The 19306-nt window shown below is 31.6% G+C and overlaps 1 protein-coding gene across 1 annotated transcript in view; it reads right to left on the reverse strand.

The window, feature by feature from the left end:
- LOC123708432 (homeobox protein aristaless-like) overlaps positions 1 to 19306 on the reverse strand; it is a 58470-nt gene that overhangs the window by 38255 nt on the left and 909 nt on the right. The gene's annotated exons all lie outside the window — the stretch shown is intronic.

Here is a 19306-nt window from a genome sequence, read left to right on the forward strand (position 1 = left end):
GTTAATGTAAATTTAGAATCAACTTAACATCTTTTCTGTTGACTTTCATAAGTGTACTTGGTTACCTATATGAATAAAGTTATTTTCAGTTTGAGAATTTCAGTTAATATACTTATAGGACATAAATGTATGTTTTGGGTCCTATTTCGTATAAACATAGCACTGTAATGCTATAGATCTAATTTCTAAATTAATTCTACATACCGATCGACAACTTATTGTAATAAGTACCTACTTGTTTCTTAAAGAAATATGATTAGTAGTCGTAAGACATGTCGCTTTCCTAACGTGAACTACCAGAAACTGTTAATTAGACAAAGTTGGCATACCAAAAATGCACGACCTATAATACACTTTAAAGGTTTTGAGGCAATTAATAGTTTCAAACACACAAAAATTACAATAGGTACATTTCTATTCGAACACATTCTGTTATCCGTAATAATGTATAAATAATTTCTATATTAACGATGCCCGAAATAAGGCAATTTAGGAACATTAATCCAATAACAAGTGATTGAAATATAAGTTCGTTCAAACATTTGTGGCTTCGACTATTTGGACTATTTGTTTGATTGGATTGCTTCATTCGAATAGTAATTTTGTTAACCTATTTTATTCATACCAATTTTTAACAAGCACCTTTTGTTGTTCTACGAGTATAACTTAATAATCTACGTACGTTGTCTAGTACTAGGTTCGATATCCAGAGCTTTTTGACACTCACATATCATGACAGTATGTGAGTGTCAAAAAACTTCTGGACGCATAGAGGATTTTAAATCATTGATGTACAGACTTAAATTTACAAACATTTCTTTTAAATCGAAAGCAAAAAGCGACTTAAAACGCGGGATCTCTCTTAAAACCACACATGTTAATTCGAATACGTTGACATGGTTGAGAGCTAAAAACATTACAAAAAGGTGATGCGATCCTTTCTCAAAATCCATCCATTTGGCGCGTTGACCTTACCCGTCGAACCCTTCAACGTTGAAAAACACAATAATAATTAGTTTAACATCAAGCCACACACGGTGACTGGCTAAATGAGTTTTTTCTTCTTTACCTGCCAAATTGCTCAGCTATCGTATTAAAACAACATTAGTTGACGCTTATGTTTCGGTAACCAGCGATTAGCGACTAGCCTTCCGTGGGGATCTTGTGTTTCCATAATTATGATATCGTCCATTACAATCTGTCTTCAAACACACGCCACAAGTGTTTAGCACGGTTTTTAAATTTAGAACATAACTTTTATTTGATTTAGCATAAGAAGCAGGCGTACATGGTTTAGAAGTAATATATTTTCGTTTAAGTTGAAGCCTTTTTGTCGTTGACGTGTAATAATGATTAAGTAATAAGAGTTATATGTTTAATTACTGGTAATATTTAATCTATGACGCAATTTACTTTGTTTGACATTTGTCAAAGACCGCAAGAGAAACAAATGATTATATCCAATGTTGTCAATGAAAGTAAGTATAAGCTAATACTTATCAAGAGAGTTATGTACCTATGGTAGTAATAGTAAGGATAATTCATTACTATCGTAAAAGAACTATATATATAACATTATATTTTTCGCTACAACATACATTATACATTTAACATAGTGACAAATAGCGAAAAATGCTAAAATTCTAAAATTAAAACTACTTAAAACAAACTAATTAAATAAAATGGTGTAAATTTAAATGACTTGAATAAAAATGGAAACCCAATTAAGTTAAAAACAGAAAAAATGACCCTGTAAAAGAACTAATTTAGAAATTCATTAAACAAAATTGATAACGCAAAAAGATAGTTAATTTAAAATAATTGATTTCTAAAAATGTTAGAAACTGTCGCGATGTCCCTTTGTATGTAATTGTAGTAAAAAGCAAATTAGGTGTTGTGACGGTAATTTGAATTTGTAAATTGAATTTTATTATAGGGTATACCGATGTTGGTGAGAAAGGATTGCAACGTGCTTATTATTTAAATTATTCCTCCCATCTGTTCTCAGAATGATGTTTTTCTAACGTTGGGTGACTCTAGTAGATAAGCATGGCGATGTACTAGGCGAAACCTTGCATTGCCAAAAACTATGAAGAACATAACATAACTAAATGTAATACTTAGTCTGGCCATAAATACTGTTACAATTGAAAATTAACAAAATATTACATTTGAATTTAGAAGCTGTCATTTTTATATCATTGTTCACTGTAAACTATTTTGCGATATTAAAATCGACAGTGGTGATACAGAAAACCGAATCGCTGTGATTGCATTACACAAAGTAGGTATGGAGCCAAATGCAATTTTTAAAACTCCATACGCTTTGTATTAGTAAAATGTTAATAGGTACCACGAGACCTCCTCTGTTTAAGAAAAATATGTATTTTAAGTCTATAAGAGATGTACCTACTAGTTGTATATATATATAACTATATAAAGGGAGGTCACAGAAAATGTTTTTTGCGGATGAGAAATTTTTTACTATTGAGTAACATTTTAACAAACAATATGACCGTATATTGTTTGTTAAAATGTATGAAATTAATACACTGTAAAAGTAATAAATGTTTTTGCAATAGAAAACATTTTTTTTTACTTTGTTTCAGTATTTATGGCTAGACTAGGTATTAATTATTAAAAGACCAGTATCGTAATCGTACAGCTCCAGGCATTAATTATTAAAATAAAATAAAATATTTGTGATATTCTAAGAAAATTATTATTTGCGTAGCGCTAGCACAGAAAAAATTGTCTTAAAAATACTCTCTATCCGCAGACTTTGTTTTTTGTATATATTTGGTGCATCTGAGTATAGGTCGTACACTATTTTTATACACCTAAAAGGGTGAACTCGAATCAGAAATATTTTTCTTAATTTTCACCATCGACCACCATTTTTAATAGTGTAATTCAAATATAAACGTAATATGTAACAAGGTCGTCGTGTGCGACTTAACGAGCATGATACCAGTTAATTTTGATCCCCTTTTCAAAGAAATTAATACAAAAACAATACTCGGTAGTGTCTCATACATAGTTTGAATATAAAAACCCTTAAAGGACTTCATTAGGCCAACTCAACGTAAAAAACATATTATAATTACTTTAATTGTAATTACCTATAACAAAACAGGCCAGTATAATTACACTAGAATTTGTCCAATACGACATGTTATTTTAATGACTGCTGCCAATTTACTTTAAGGTTTTAATTTATTTATGCCAATTTAATTTATGTATAAAAGATAGTATACAAAAGTAATTTATTTTAAAACTTTGCAAAGTCTAGGGACCATTGTAACTTTTAATTACATTTTACACTTAGTTTCATAAGTATAACCTTGATTCAAAACTTACTTTTGAAATGAAAATGAATTGACTTTATGTTTAGTTTTAAATGCAAAAAGTTTCCTACACCGATGCTGTTATATTCGAATGCATTTGATATAAATCTTTTACACGTGTTACATGAAGTTCAGTTTTATTTAAATAAATAAAAATAAAACTGTAGATTAAAAGATACCCAAATTTCCTGGAAACATTTGCGAAGGCTGTCATTTTTTGTGGCAATTACTAAATAATAACGTTGAATCTTCGCAATGAGGAGATAGTAGTGGTGGTGAATGATAAGAAGTTGGTTAACACACGTGTGCCAAATCGTATTTTAATTAGCTAGATAAGGGGGTCATTAGCAAGCAAATTACCTGCATAGCTGTTTATTTCATTTTTCCTTATCTTTTAATGTCATATCTTGTCTGCAAAATTACCGGAACTTGTGTTAGTAATGACTTCACAATGATGAATGAGGAATCGCGATATTAACAATACTAGGGCAGGAAATTAATTTTAGTTAAGTAATTTTTTTTGTGCAAATATTGTGTAAGGTATAATATACCTTTTGTACCGTTTTTATTGATTTATTACTACAAAACTTTAGCAAATTGTCTAAGACTGGCCATCCAAGAAAAGTCAGAATATTTGACTATGGATCTATAGGATCCTCCTATGGACATCTTGACCAGAAACTAATATTTTTCGACCGCAATAATAAAGCCATACTGGTCCAGTGATTCCTTCCCCGAATTTCTTTGTGTGGTTTTAAAACCCATCCGATCCAAAAAGTCAACTGCATGTGTCAGACCGAGAAAGGTAAACTATTAGAAAAATAAGTCATCACTAGAAACATACATTTATCTGTGAAACATACCTAAAAGGACGTATTGTGTTAGGTGTGGCCGATATAGGGGATAACGGTTTGCACAATATTAAAATATACCTTAATAATTACTATACACCTGCTGTTATCATACATCTGTATTATCACAGATGCATGTCGATTTTCGTTATCTGATTGCAACAACACAGTGCGTTCAATGCGCAGTGTTATTAAATAACAGACACGAAATGTTAGTTCAACAGCTTAATTTTAATATTTTTTCACCTTTTTATAGAAATTTCTTTGTTTGGACTTCGTGCATTTGGTATTTCGCTCTTTATATTATTTAGAGGTGGAATTTCAACATTAGATTATGAGTATAATTTCGGTATGAATTAGAAACCTTTGTTTGCTTATTTTTTCGGCACGTGGGTAACACCGAAAATTTTTAGAACTGGCCAGTTAGAAACATTGCTATTGAAAACTTTTTTGAATTTCAATTTTAGAACTCTTGGTAACCTAATGTAGTATATTGAATTCATTTGTCATTTGTTTTTTTTGAATAGGCGTCAAATCTAAAACTCTTGTTACATGCAAAAAAAATTGGTCAAATTTTTAGGCTGCTATCATTAGCATCTTTAATAAAGCCTATGTCGTACCACTATTTACAATTGGTTTAACGAATTTAAGCGTAGACGTCACAACGTCGCAATGACGACGCAATCTCAATGATGATCCGCGTGAGGGACGTCCTTTAACAGCGACTACAGAAGATAACATCAGTGCTGTGCGGCGCATGATAGAGGAAGATAAGAGAGTGACCTATCAGCACATACAGGCAAGCCTAGGCATTGGTATGAGTGAAGTTCAAAAAATATTACACGAACATTTAGCCACTACACTACACTGAGCCATTTGCATTTTCAGTTACCTAGGTATATATGTAGGTGTGATCAACCTTATGTACGGATCTTAGATGTGATAGATTAAATATCTAAAAACAAGAGATTTTTGGAAAAGTTAAATAATATTTTACGTTTTATCAAAAGGATCAACCCTAAATAACGTATACCCCATAAAACGTAAAATTCTCCATTATCTTTGTTACGGTATAACAAAAATGTATGGCATTTAACATTGTCTAACCATACTAATTCTGACATTCCAATGTCTTATCAATAAGTGGCGAGCAAGACAGGAGTCACTCCAGACACTAAACACGTCAATGTGCTTAGAGATGCGCAGTGACATAGAGTAAACCCAAAATTTTGTAGAACTTCGGGTTTTTTAAAGGTTATTATGGGAGGATTTTTATGCTTTAAATACCAAAAAAAAAAAAAATTGATATTCAAGGAAAATATATTAATGTATTCGTAAATTTGTGCAAAACCGTCCTTTTCATATATTTTACGCAAACGAGACACGAGGTTTACTTCACAAAACTTTGATTGAGTACATACATGAACTTTTTTATTGGTAAACAAAGTTAAATCCATTATAATTAATAACGTTAACTTGTTTATATTTAGGACTCCCGGAACTCTCGTAGCAGACACCTGCAGACGAATCCATACATTAATACTTAAATGCCACAATAGTAGAGTTGGATGACACAATAGCAGAAAACAATTATGCACATTTTTAGAGAGAGACTGGACGCTCATATACAAGAAGTTCTTTTGTCTTATTTAGGGATATTCTAGTATATTATCATAAAACATAAAATTTATATTTACAACTTACGATCATTTCATTTCTAAGGATTTAGGTGTAAGGAATATTGAATGATAATTAACTCGTTCTTTAAAACTTAATACAAAGGAAAAGCTGTTCCCTTTTTAATTTTTAATTATCGGTGACTTTATTTGCAAACTACGCAACATTAAGCTCTACAATTTTACACAAAAGGGATCTGACATTTATCTACATACATATTAAGTTATGATAATTATACAACGTTCATACATTAATTATTACTATCAGCATTTTTTCCATTCCAATGTAAGATACAAAAAATAATTGTAATATTTCTCACAAGTATTTGCAAAAATAGTAACGAACACCGCTAAAATATATACTTTTGCTGGTTTGCTCAGCACTTTTTAAACTTGCTCAAATATTCACCATTTACCAGTGCATTGGTAACATTAATGTTTCGGTAAAGACAGTCAGTTAAACCCTGTTTGAATACACAAGAATGGCATTGTTCTTTTACTTTTCTATCGAAATAATGTTAAGCCATAAGATAAGGTTAAAAAATATATACGTAGATGATATAATTGTTCAAACTTTGACCCGAAGTATAATCGGGTAGCAATAGAACATAAGTGTAAACGCAAACAAAATAAAAGGAGGCAGAGGCATACTTTCTTATTTATAATTCATCAGACTTCTTTTTTTTCTCAAGATATCAATATATCTTCCTAAACCAAACCTATTTTTATACCAAATAAAAGTGCGACGTCAGCTATCTGCAAATACGACGTGACATTGTGATTGTAATATCACGATGGTTTTAACTCGAGTGGATCCGAATAAGATAAGGTAAAGGAGCACTAGACGACAAATGTAATGTTTAAATTTGGAATATTGACAAAATATGATTTTCATGTACTGCTGATTTTTCCCCAAAAGAAAGTAAGATACAAATTATTGGATTTTTTGGACGCTAACAAAATATGAATTCTACTCCAAACCGAGTACCTATTTTATATCTATGGATTTATACGGAACTTGAACAAGGTCTAATTAACTATTTATATTTGTTTCCTTTTTTTTCATGTCTGTGGGACCGCGCGTGCGCCCTAATGGGTCGCTGTGATAACTCTCACTTTTAGAACCTTTTATTTCCACGTCACCAGCCCTTAAATCAAAGAAAAATGAACCCTATCTATCAGGAATAAGTTCTATAAATGTAATATATTCCATAATATACGTCATTTGTAAAGTTATCTGCACTTTATTTGAAGATTTGTGTACATCAAAGTTTTAATCTATTCACTTACACTCCTTGGATGCTTTGAATTTTTAGAATATCTCGTGCTGATGTTCGATGCGTCATTTACGTCCCAGTTGTTGGAGGGTATTTATTTCAATATGTTTTGTATCAAATCATTGATTCATTTTTATATTAATATTTTTTAAGACCCCTCATAATAAAGACATCTTTATTAACATTATCAAGCATCGCGTGAGCAAAACCATCAATCATTTGTTTTATTTAGTGTACGGAAAAGCAGGACACGTAATGAAGTACCATGCTCGGTATTCATCCATAATTATTATCATTTCTTTTATTCTACCGAAACTAAGAATTAGTAGGATCCATTCCTACTGTACTGCCTACTGTGTAAGCGCTAACTGTGATTTCCGGATGTCAAAAATGTTTTTGTTTTGGGGTTTTGTTTTTTCCCATTTGGGACGAATGGGAGTCGTTCTTCAAGTGTCTCTGACCCAACATCTAAGACGGTCATGGTAATATAGTGTTGTACATGTAGATTTTATGGTCCAATACTTGTATATCCTATAAACAGTATCAAAAGAAAATTGGAGGAAAATGAGAATATTTTATTGATAAAATTATAGAATGTATTTTTATTAAGAAAGATTATATCAAACGATATATACAAAAATAGAGCGATAATACTTTTTATTTATATCTCTGACGTCAGTAAATTCGTCGGTGAGACCAAACACCTTTATCCGATGTCACGTTGCTGGTGTTTCAGTTCTCAGTTTCTATGCTGAATTCTGTATAGATAAGATCTGAACTGCACGCTTACCGATCATCTTAAATTGCAATTCTGATTTTAGTATTGACCACGTGACTCCTGTCTGATATCAGTGGTAGATGATATTATCTGTCTTTATTTGGGCGCGCCCACCAATCAATAACTAATTGCAAACTAATGAAATAAGTGGTTCACACGCTGTTCTGGAGGTTAGTTGGGACATCCTACCCATGAAGGTAGATAGCAAGGATTCCCTAGGAGATATAAAATATTTATTGATGATATTTATAACCTTACCTTATGACTACGCTTACATTCCACAGAGAAACATTTATTTAATTTCAACTATGCCTATATAATAAAGATAATAACACCACTTCCATCTTTAATTACCTTTAATTAACTATTTTAATAGTTAGATTTGAAATGTTAAAAATCCAAAATTAATTATAAAAAGATATAAGTACCATGTGGCGCGTCAACGTGACAAGAGGTGGACGAAAACGGTGACCACATGGGTGGGTCCACAGGGAAAAAGAAAGAGAGGTAGATCTGTGGCTAGCTGGGAAGACGATATCATAAAAGTAGCTGGTACCAACTGGATTCCAGTAGCCCATTCTAGAGAGGACTGGCTATCTTTGGAGGAGGCCTTCACCTACAGAGGAGTTCTTACAGAATGAAGAATAATAGTTTAATAGTAAGGTTAAGGAAAAACTAACACAAGTAAATTTAGGATACAAACTTAGTTACTAACAAAGCTAATAATTGTATGTAAGTAAACTAACTTAATCTAACTTCTTGTTTTATTAGTAAGAATTAAAAGGTGAGGGGCCTAGTGGCGACTCTTTTTTCCCTACAATAAAGTTCACAAAAAAGAGTGACTTTACATATTCTATACAATAATCATGGCTAATAAAGCCTGGTTTAGGCCAAGGTAACAACCTGCGACAGTGCCGCATGCTACATATTGCGTCATGCGTCACCATTTGGCATGCTACAAATAGAAAGCGTTTGCGGCATATGCGACATACGGCAGCCAATTTTACGCCGTGGCAACATCGAACCTGGATAATTTCCAAAGCATTGTGCTGTTAATGGAGTGTTACTTGTCTATCAACTTATTTGATCGAGAGGATACACCATAGAATATGGCTCAAGTAACTTTAGCAGCAGCTTATTTAGTACTACTGAGCCGTGCAGCTAAACAACGGAAGAAGAAACGTTGTAGGAAAAGAAGATTACTTCAGAATGGCCCACGGACTAGTTTACTAACAAAAATTAAGACGATCGTGCCTTATTTAAAAGCTTTACCAGACTGTCAATTGAGGACTTTGAGGACCTTTTAATGTTTTTATGACTAAATATTTTCCATTACCCTCCATGACCGACAATTCACTTCCAAAACAAATACAAACAAAAATTATACCCTACAAACAGTTTTGACGCACGAAAAATGTCGACAGTCTGCCACATGACAGAAGGTGTTGCCATTCTTACCACGATGTGCGATATTTTTAACTTTGTACCATGCCGCAATGCCTGACAGTGTTGCCCTGGTGTAATATAGGCTTTAGTTATATTATGTTGACTTAATTGTCTATAATAGCTATTCACTAGAATAGCATAAACTAAGGTAATGTTAACAGTCTTAGTGTTCTATAATGTTTTGACACTATGTTTGTGTGGCCGAGATACCGCACTTGCACTTATATTCACCACATGCAAGTCTTACGACCTCAGTAACTTCCAACCCCGGAAATTTTGATTTTTGACACCAGCAGCAGTTTGAGTGGTGTAGTGCTATCAGCATTTACCTTGTCTGACAATCTTGCCTATGTGCATTTAACACCCGGTGAAAGGAAACATCGCGAGGAAACAAACAGCCCTTAGGCGTGTGTTACACACAGAAAGCTCCCTACTTGTCTATGAAATAAAAATGAACTAAGAAACGGATGCAATCTGAAGCCATTACCTATATTCATAAATATTATAACAGTTAAACTACATCTTAATCCTAAAACTGTTAGTTACTTAAAGCGGTAGCTTTGTTTTGCGTTCCCTTTACAATCTAATTTTTGTCAAAAATGTGTAAAATATGCTGATATCGAAATCCTTACAACTTGACATCAGACGAGCTCAGTCTTTAAATTTATTAAAAAAAAATCTTTTTGACCATCATTCTGCCTCGTAATTAGCTACTTATATATATTAATTGTAACTCAATTAAACCTTGAATTAGCTTTTATATTTTTGTATATCCATATTATTATTTTTTTTTAATTTAACTTTATTTTGGTTAGAGTTAGAGTTACATGTTATTTTATGTTATCTTGTACTTTACCCTCTGTATGTGTTTCTTTTTTGTTCTATTCTAGGGTTGCCTGGAAGAAGTCGCTTGTTCGCGACTGTTAACTTATGTAATCTGCTATTTTATATCTTTATATAAGGTGACGAAGTGTCAATAAACAAATAAATCTTAATTAGTGTAAAAACTATGTTAAAGAATGCCAGTATGCTAACAAATATTTCGTCAACAATTGGAAATGTTTAGAGTAGCCCTGCTGGCGACAATTTAATGCTCAACGATGATAAATTTTCAACTATATATTACGATAATTAAAGAAGTCCTTAAAAAGGAAGTCTATCATGTGTCATGTCAGAAACAAAGATTAATAGCTACGAACACGTACATTTAACGCAATAAAATATCCCTTACATTGTAAGTAATTACAAACGGCTAATAAATTCTTATTTGTATATGTCTGATTGTAACCTTATTCATAAAACCATGCTCAGTTTTGTCTCTTTTGGACAAATTGTGTAATTGCTGTAATGAAAAGAGACACGTGATAGACAAATGAATAAATAATTCATTGTTAGCATTAAACAGTTGAAGAACAAGAAAGTTTGTGAAAATAGTATCGAATTTAAATAACTGTTATCCAGGTGTCTACAAAATACACGTCCTCAGTAGATATGTCCATCCATTATTCATAAGTTAATCCACTGATTTTGATGAAGACAGCGCTCAAGACACAATCTTGTCTTGAGCGTTGTCAAAACTTCATGCAGAAAAAATGCTTTGCTCTTGAAACTACATTTAAGTTTGATTGAATAATTTTTACATCAAAGGAGGATAATTTCGAAATAATTTTAGTTTAAAATTTAGTGCCTGCTTGAAACTCAAAATATTATTATTATATTTTACAATTATTATTTAACACAAACACCGGTCAAACTGATAACCTCCTTTTTTGAAGTCGATAAAAAGTCTTATTAAACAGCTAATTTTAAACATAAACGCGTGACTCTAAACCCTGGAGTCATACGACTGTTGAGTCTTTTATCGGATTCAATACATGCTTTTTTTAAAAACTATCACCAACTATCACCAGAAGACAGGGATGTGACAAGCAAAGATAATACATATTTGTATATAAAAGTATATAGACCTACAATTAAGGAAAACATTAAGCAATATATTAGTTGCAAAAAATACGTGTCAGTTACAGATCACCTGCATGTACAAAGATAAATTAAACAGATGCATAAATGTGGTGAGATGACATTACGGACATAGATTATAAAAACACTTTTTAGTCAAAACGAAGAAGATAGAAGAGGATTACAATATAAATATTCTTATTTAATTATAACTAACATTTAATTGTATTTATATAACTGAGAAAAATCCTTGTAACTGATACATAGTGTATATACTTTCTGACATACAAAAGTTATTAAAAATTACTAACTGGACTGGGTGAAAAATATCGACTTCTAAAATATGTTTGTAAGTAATCCGCACTGCCCATAGACTATAGTTTATCATAACCTATATACAGATCTAAGGCCTGATCTATAAGGGCATGTGTAAGAAAACTCATTACACGAGCGTAATTCGCCAATGTTTCGGGTTTTTGCTAACTATACAATTGATGAAGTTGTTGGTATTTTCCACCTTACCCAAGTTGTGAGGAAATATTTTCAAAAGCGTAAAGACTTTAACGTTATTTAGCAGTAGTAAAAATATATCAAAACCATTAAGTTGTTGTTTTTTAATGTTTAATTACAGGTTTCTTTTTTGAACTATTAATGTACTTATGTGACTTGTTGCGTATGTTTTGGTTATCAATGTAATCTATTTTGGGTTTGTATATTGTCTAAGTATAATAATAACGTATATATTTGTAGCTGTAAGGTAACATAATAAATAAATAGCCAATGTGGGAACTAACAATCAAGTTTTAGCTAGATGCTGGTTTTTACGACCTTTTTCATCGTATGAGAACAAAAACCAAGCGATCACATTAACAGTAAAAAATATTACAATTGAGTAGAGCCGTAAAAGTCCATTACGTATTCGACATCTCATTTTCATAAACGCATATAAAATGTAAGCAAGTTATAAAGTATTCATAAAAAAACTTTTGCGTTCTATTATACAACGCTAGACGTAAAGAGGCCAATTTGATGTGTTCATGATGTTAGAGTGGAAAAATAGTCGGCGTCCATGCGTCGGGTTGTCGCCTAAAATATGGCGAGGGGGCCGATGGCCATGCGTCATACTCGTGAACGGGTACTACTTGTGGTGGCTGGTCGGACTTGAATTCGTGTATGTGGTGATGTTACTTATTTCGGCGACGGATTTGTGTTTTGTTTTCACGAGAATATAAGTGCTTGCTCTTATTTTACTATGACGACTGATAGAGGACAAATCTTTGTTTTTTTAATTATTATTAATGACTTAAGAAGTCATATGATGTTGTGTAATGGTTGCAGCTCTTTACAAACATTGTGTATAACAAAAAACTTGGCGATTGAAAAGAGTGGCGGAAAGTTTATTGCCAGTTCTTCTCTTCCGTTTTACGGCCTTGATTTGAGAACTGGCAGTAAATGTAAATCAGAGGCAATTATTATGTATTTCTTTTTTGACTTTCATAAGTGTACCTATTTGAATAAATTTCGACTTTGACTTCGAATTGGTTTCCAATACTTAAGTGATAATTGGTAACTTTTTTGGGTATCCTTGGTACGCCAGCTAATCGATGGCGCTACAACCTTTTCAGGTCTGGGTCACAGATTTTTGTATGTTTCATGATTATCTAATAGGTAGGTTATCTGCCTTCTGTGCCACACCAGCTAATGATCCATAAGAAAACACAGAACGCGAGAATTCTTGTGCAATTCAAAAAACGGAAAAGCAGTTTTATCTTAAATCTACCCTCATACTGTAAACTTACTATAGTTCTAACAAATGGTTATTTTACCAGCAACCGTGTTAATCGTAATAAACCTTTATTTTTTGTAATGTTTAATGTAATTATGAGGGTGATAGGTTTTAAGTATTGTTGCACGCAAGCTGAGTAGAAATGTACTCATTTGAATGCACCTGCAAGCATTTAAGTGTGGGGTAAAACCGTTTATTAATTAGTTGCGATGTCAGTGCAGTTGCAATTCTACAGTACCTAAAATTGTGAATATTCAATGTTTTATTTATAATTTTCTTAAGCGTTTAAGTCTCCAGATTTCCGCATTATTTGTAATTTGTCTTATCAAATATTTTTAAGACTAGAGTTGCCTGTAGATTTTCCTTGCATTGCGTAATTTTTGTATAAATTGTATTATTATTCTGTTCTGAATGTTCTTAAAAACTTAACTAACTTAATTAACTAGTAAAATTTTATTGAAAGTATGATATAAGAATGTAAAACGATAGTCCGTACTATTGTTATTCGTCAACAACATCTCTAGACCAAGACGTGTTGACACGCAACATATGTCATGTTATTACATCTGTTTGACGAATCACAATTGTACGCAACGATTTGATTTACATTCTAATCCGCCATGGCACTTGACATTTGGCATTTCCTGATTCTTGATAGTGACATTAACGACATTTAAAACATGTTTCTAAATTTAAATTCATATTTTAAAAATAGCATACACATTATGGTGTTATATTATAAAATCCAGTTAAAAGATAAAAAGGTAATAGATAAAAACTGTAATTCAAATGTGTGATACTCGCGTAAATAATAGGTTAACAGGAATAGATAATTGCAAAAGAAATTACTTAGGTAAGTCATGGTTGAGTGATAGTGTAGATTATACCCATTTAAGATAAGCTTACGTTGGCTGTAATTAACAAAGGCAATATTCTCAGTAAACAACCGTAGGAAGTGATTTCATTTAAATAGTTGTGTTTAGCAAGACTGTGGAGAGCGTTTGTTTATTCTTCTACTTTTCATTAATACGTAATTAATTGTGCAAAAGTATAAATTTCCATACTAATTTTTATAGTCACTTAACAACTTATCTAATAGGTAGGTGTGTGCTGTCAAAGTGCCCAATGACACGGACTTTATAACGAGACAATAATTTGCACATTTAATATATTTTATTTGCGCATAATTGTGATAAAATATCTGTAAAGAATTCAAACAAACAAATTGAGACATTAAAAGATTCAAAACAAGAATTGTATCTAGATAAGGTAGGTATGGCACGTGATAGAACGCGAAAGCCCGGGACACACATCTAAATAACTTTCAGTCGAGGTCGTATAAGCTCGTATTATATTGGATTTCGTATAACGGAGTAATATCCTTTTTTATAATATTTCACCCGGCTCTTAGAGTAGCTGTAGAGAGCGATAGATATAATTAAAGATATTGCAGGCAATAGAATTCAGATCTTGTTTTGCAAAAGTTTAGATTTTTAAGGAAGGTTGACGTTTGTCGAGCGTTACTAATCACGGCGTTGCACCAATTGAATTTTCTCTCTGCAGAAACATCAGTTGTTCAACCTAACGTCATGATTAAACCAGTCGGATACAGAAGGCTCATCAACTAGTTGTCTATAAGAAAATGATCAAAGGACCTGAGGCAAAAACCTATGAATTATTATTGTTATTAGAATTTAGGCGGTGATTGAAACTTCCTTTTTTATTATCATAAAATTCACGCGAATATACTCGTGAACAACTGCAGCTTATCATAAGTATTTAGGATTTTTTATCGTAATTTAAATACACATTTAAATTTTACACAAATTAAAAATCGGAAACGTGTAGAAACATGTGAAAAAATATTAAAAAAGTTAATTAATATCCTAATGAGTTTTAATGTCACCTTGTCACAGAAAATTAATTGAATAATAATTAATCGTTTCAGTTAATTAATTTCCAAACTTTCTTTGTCCCCGATTCATTGGAACGTGGTAGAATGTGCTTTATGTACACGTGAAAATATTACTTCAATTGACAAGCCCTACGGCCTTGAGTGGAGTTGATTATATTGATGCGAAAGAGTTCAAAGATTATAAGAGTAGGCTTTAGAAACGACACGGGCGATGGTAGATAACTAAGTTTCTGAATATCCCCCTTATATTTTTTATATAGAGTTTTTTTATTCGGTATTGGGTACAGAAGTGTTTTACGCAGATTCTAAAACAATTTACTCATGGTGTTTTTCTTTACGAATTGCGTTATTATTTCGTTATAAGTGCGCTTTAATTGCGTAGATAGAAATAAATACAATTTGCAAAGTATTCGGCAATTTCGATATAGTTCTCACCTTATATCCGTAGTAGCGTTGATGTCGCAATCGCTATAGTTATTGATTATAGTGATTGATATTGTATTATACATAGACAACGTTTTCATACTACGTCAATGGTTTATATAGGAATCTGTTTAAAGTCTATAAATTGGGTTGTAATGCTATATTTAAAAACAGTGCATGAAATTTTTTATTTTACTAATAATATAAATACATGTTAGTAATCTATTACTCATTTGTTCAATGTTTTAACTATTTAAAGTAAATAATTAATTGTAAATGCTATTTTAGGACCACATATTAATTACTTTATAAAATGTTTAAGAAATACTCAGTGTATTTCTCATAAAGTACACATTTTATGGGCATGCTCTCTCATAACTATTGTGTTATAGGCGTTTTGGAGACAGTGGTACAACCGCACAAAGTAAACGTTTGCAGACTGGTACACCATATGACATATACAAGATAACATTTAAAACTGTCCAAAGAATGATAATGAAAATTGACCTAAATAAACATATTGTATGGAAATTCGATATTATAAGCTATATTAAGTAAAGCTATCGTCTATTAAATACAGATAAATAATCTTGCAATCAAGTTTCTTTTTAATTTCAGTATCTATGGATTAAGCATCAAGAGCTTATTGGTCATTTTTAGTTCAAAGATATTACAATTAGTACTATTACTGAAGCACGTTAAATTCTCAAACTGTTTACCAACCCTCATATTGTGTTAGTGTAATCGTTCGGTGTTCAATTTAGCTCCGGAAGGCTCTTGTTAGGGGAGTGACGTCACGAGCCTGGCACCGCCAGCGCAGTTTGTTTTTAATTATCCCTTAGGTTAACACTAAAACTTTCGGGTTGTTAAGCCATTTGAAAAACCTTTCTTTAAAATTCAAGTATAGATCTTGAATTAATTGTATATGTTGCAGAGTTAGAGTTAGTAGTTAGTTATTAATTAACAACGTCAAAGACAAAAAACTGATTTAATATAACTTTGACGTTGCTGACATATAATGACAGTGCCGCCATTGGTCCGACATATATACCTGTTGTGTTGTGTTCAGTAGTAATGTGTAGAATACAGTCCTTATAAATTAGTATGCTAAAATAATCTCTGAGACAGTATTTATAGTTCCCGAATGTTTTTCCTAAATATTTATAGATATTTTCATATCTTACCAATTCTTGAGAGTTATTTATAGACTTCATAGAACAAAACATAGCCCCTAATATATATATTCACAGTAAAAGCTTTCCTAATATTACTAACGATAGGTTCAATGCTTTATTATAAAAAGTTTGTTAATATATGTTTAGCAAACCTAATTTAAATCGTTTTACACTAGAACGAAATAAATAATGTCAGAAGAGAGTATAATATTTTTCATTAACTAGAATGAGTATTCATTATTTAATGTAAAGCTTAGAACACATTACAAACTTTAGTTTTGTATTTTCTGTTTAATTAAATCTCTCTCTTTAATCGGCAGCTCATGTATTCATGTATTTATTTGCATACCATAATGTTACAAAAGATGTTTATGAGGCTTAAAGCTAGGTACAATATTATGGACCCTGTTAGGGCACAGCAAAAGAAGGCATTACAAAACCTATATAACATAACTAATAGCCACAAAATAGCACATAAAACTTCACTCTCCAGGCTAGTACCAATTTCATAGAATAACATATTTTTTTCATTTATTTAATTTTGAATATTTAGGGATTAATAATCATGAAATTGAGCTATATTTTTATCTTCTAGGTACTCATTAACGCTATAATAACATTTACGTATAAGAAGTTTTTTTAGTTTGTTTGTAAATATATGTATCTTTTTTTCATTTCTTAGTGTCTCAGGTAGTTTATTATAAATTTTGATTGACATGACTAGTGGGCTTGATACATGTATTTGTAATCGGGAAGATGGTAGGTTTAGGCGTTTTTTGTGTCGAAGTGTATATCTTGTCTGTATGTCTTCGCGTGTGGTGTAAAATTCTTTGTGTGTATGGGCAAATTTACATGTCTGAGCGTTGTGGTCAGCAACGAAGTATCTACAGCAGACCATCTGTTTCCACCGGTTTCCGTCCAGCGCCTCTCTTAAGACAGTTTACAGTTTTGAGGACGATAAGTCTTTCACTTGATCGGTCCATCTGGTTGGTGATCCACGTCGCCACGTGATCTTTTGCCTTCTGTGTTACCAACCAAGAACACTTTCTCCAAGTTCTCACCGCCTCTGCGCATTGTATGGCCGAAATAAGATACGATTCACTGTAGGCATATGGTAGACATTCCGTTTAATTAAATAAATAATAATATATTGGGACAACCTTGTATGGGTCTGGATCTGTGATTGCATAAGTTTCTATGATCATTTTTATTTCATAGACAAGCATGTGATCCGCTTTCTGTCTGTTGTCGATTTTTGAATTTGAGGCAAGTGGAATTTTGTACCAAATTGTATGGAAACCGTTCCATACAATTTGGTTCTTCATACGAGATACTGTTACATGAGCACATAGAAAGGCAGTCCATTAGTGTACAGCCGTGATTCGAACGCACGACCTGAGTTGAGAGTCGCATGCTTAAGCCTTATTTCAATATATTCAAATATTGATAAAACAATTTTTTATAAAAAAATATGTATTGTTTAAAAAAATAGAAAAATTCGTGATATTTTAAGAAACTTTATTTGAAATATAAATATAATTGAAAGCTTTTAAATCATGTTTAATTTATTTATAAATCAAAATAATTAAATAGTAATCAACCTTCATTTCTTGTGCGATATGACTTGTACAGGCAATCTAGGTAATTGCTACACAATTTATGTAACGTCATAAGGCTATAACGATTATTAATTCATACATTTTTGTTCTACTCCATACACTCGACTTCGACAAAATTTAGGGTAGATGAGGTGTGTAAAATCGCTTCCGTCATTTTTATATTTGTGTTCCATTGGGTGTTTCATGAATGAGATAAAGGGTGTGTTTAAAAATAAAACTTTGCATTACTTTGTTTTATAATAAAAAACAAACAATTACATTTTTTAAATTATATTTTTTTTAAAATTCGAAACATTCGAAATTTGAACATCTATTATTTCCTAATCGTGTAATCTTTTATGTATTATTTATATTGTATTTTAGAAAGGTAATTTAAATGAAGGAAATATACATTACATATACGTAGTCTAGTTAACTGATAGATGAGAATATTACGTCATACATTTTTAAATTAGTTTAATACGGTGACTAAAATTGTAAACTAAGTTTGCGCCATGCATTCATAGGCGGTTAAACATATACAGTATACACATCTGCATTTTATAAAAGAATCCTGTTCCTACTACAAAAATTGTCTCAATTACCAATACACGTAAGTAATAAGAGCTTTTTGCAACAGCTGTAAGAGAAATTATAGCTCGAGGCACAATCCAATAATAAAATAATTAACTGAATGTGCCAAAAATTGTCTTGAAAGTCAAAATCGTGATGTTAATAGTCTTCGTAATTATGCCTTAACAAACGTTCGTACAATGTTATTTTGCATAAATTTCATATTTAATGTTACCTACGTCCCATACGTTTTATTAGTAACTTTATTTGTTCCATATTTTTATGAAGTCCCGTTTTGTCACGCATTAACATAAAGGTTAACTAACATTAACTATACATTTTATTGTTTCGTTTGCAATTGACCGTAAGATGTTACCAACTAAACAATAAAATGTATAGTTAATGTTAACCTTTTATTAATAAAAATATATTTTTTGCACTTTACCATCGCGCCTGAAGAGTTCTTTTTCCAGACTAGTAACTAAACGGATTTTTTATAATT

This window comes from Pieris brassicae, chromosome 4, assembly GCF_905147105.1.
Source record: "Pieris brassicae chromosome 4, ilPieBrab1.1, whole genome shotgun sequence".
Taxonomy (NCBI): Eukaryota; Metazoa; Arthropoda; class Insecta; order Lepidoptera; family Pieridae; genus Pieris; species Pieris brassicae.